Below are 2,243 nucleotides of genomic sequence, written 5' to 3' on the forward strand. Positions count from 1 at the left end.
CAAAGACTTGAGAAGTTCTTTAACAGAAATTAGGAGGTTACCTCTTTCTTTTGAATCCTAGTGACGGATGCTTTACAGCACGAGCATGATTACACAGAAAGGAAAACCTTTTCCACTTATGATAAAGAAAAACCATCTCCCTGACTTCAGGCCACAGGCTGTAGGTAGCTCAATGTCGCTCTCCAATTACATGGGACCCCATCGTACATCCTGGATCAACCTCCCTCCCCAGCCCTGGTCCTTGGGAATTTTAAAAGTCTTCATAACTGTATGAAAATAATTGCTGCAGATGACAAGTGTGTTCTCCCAAATTGTCTTGCTCACCAATAAAACAGAAACAACTGCGGTAAAGTGACATTACCCACGGTGACTGTGAATTGAGTTCCTGTCTGGTGCTCCTTGGACCTGCCAGTTATCAAGGCTATCTTGTTGTTCTTGTTGTTCAGTCACCCAGTCATGTCTGACTCTCTGCGACCCCATGGACTGCAGCATGGCAGGCCTTCCTGTCTCTCACCATCTCCCAGAGTTTGCCCAAGTTCATGTTCATTGCATCAGTGATGCCATCCAGCCATCTCATCCTCTGATGCCCTCCTCTCCTTCTGCCCTCAATCTTTCCCAGCATCAGGGACTTTTCCAATAAGTCATCTGTTCGCATCATATGACCAAAATACTGAAGCTTCAGCATCAATCCTTCCAGTGAAAATTCAGGGTTGATCTCCCTTAAGATTGACTGGTTGGATCTCCTTGCTGTCCAAGGGACTTTCAGGAGTCTTCTCCAGCACCAGGCTATCTTAGGTGTGACCAAAAAAAGTAAATAAATGAGCAGAAGCCTGAAGATAGGGATTGCTTGCCACCCTACACCCAAGTGTATGCCATGGTCACCCTGATCTCCTGGCAACTCCTAGAATAAGCTGTGATTCCCCCAGCCTCAGAGCCTCTGCATAACTGATTCCTCTGCCTGCAATGTGAAGAGCCTGCCATTTCTCCCTACTTTTGGTCTAATAAGTTAGCCTGACACAATTCATAGATGTTGGTGGAAGACATGAGGCCCCTGTGTCATTATTCCCAGAAATCATAGTAGGCAGCAGTATCAGCATTTTTTCACTGTATTTTTCAGACCACAGATGACCCATCATCAACATTCAGTAATGAGGTCAAAATAAGTAAGTAAACTATTATGGAAAGAGTTGAGACCATAACAATTAAAATGAGGAGAGTTAAGAAAAGAGTCTTTGGAAGTGACTGCACAGAACTTTGGCGTTGGCAGAGGTCTCGTATTAGGTGATGGAAGCCCCACCCTGAACAGTTGCTACTCCTGAGAAGCTGCTCGGGGTCTGTCTGGTGGGGAAAGTGACACGTCCACAGATGAATGGCAGAGCTGTACTCTTAAGCCCTGGCAGAGACGTGTACAAAGAAAGCCCGTAAGATAGACAGGAGGAGACCTCTGAGGCTAAATCTTGACTGAGGGGCAGGAATTCCTCAGGAGGATGTAAATACTGGTCTTGAAAAGAGCACTGCATACAGGGAGGACAAGTTCGTTTCTGAGGCAGGAGCTCCTAAGTCTCCCATTTATGCCGTAACATTGAGTGTTTTTTGGTGGAATAAGGCAGTATGAAATTCCCTACAAATGCACCCTTGGCTGCCTGCCCACATGAGGTGAACTTCCTTTCAGGTACTGCCTAGCAACCAATGAATGGGATGAGAGGGCTGCAGGGTTGGGGGTGTAGAGGGCATTGCGCTCTGTGGTGGGGTTGTGGTGTTCATTCTTTCAGAACAAATCCTCAGCTCCTCTGCAGCCAGAATCAAGTCTGGCTCCTCTAAGGAGAACACACCCTGGATTCCACCAGGCCTGCTCCCCACACCCAGTTGGCAAGATTTCAGGACCAGTGCTACCACAGACTACTCCCACTCACCAGGCAACACAGGGAACCCTGGGGCCGGCCATGGCTGTCTTTGGTTTCTGGAGTCAGGATAATGCCCACCTGTCCCAGCCCACCCCCACTGCGTTCAGGCTGGGCTCTGTGCCCAGAGAGCAGAAAGCTCGGCAGAGGTGTGCGTGAAGGGAGCCGCAGCCGCAGACATATCAAGCCAGCAAGACACATCAGGTACCTCCAACTCCTTTATGTGACAGGTGATGAAATGGGGGGCCAAGGGGCAGGGGACCTGAGCGGGGGGTGTAACCGCTTGGTAGAGAGCTCGCTCCTCACCCCAATCCGATGCTTTACTACCCTTCTTTCTAGCTT

Source organism: Bubalus kerabau, chromosome 8 (assembly GCF_029407905.1).
Source record: "Bubalus kerabau isolate K-KA32 ecotype Philippines breed swamp buffalo chromosome 8, PCC_UOA_SB_1v2, whole genome shotgun sequence".
In the NCBI taxonomy this organism is placed as follows: Eukaryota; Metazoa; Chordata; class Mammalia; order Artiodactyla; family Bovidae; genus Bubalus; species Bubalus kerabau.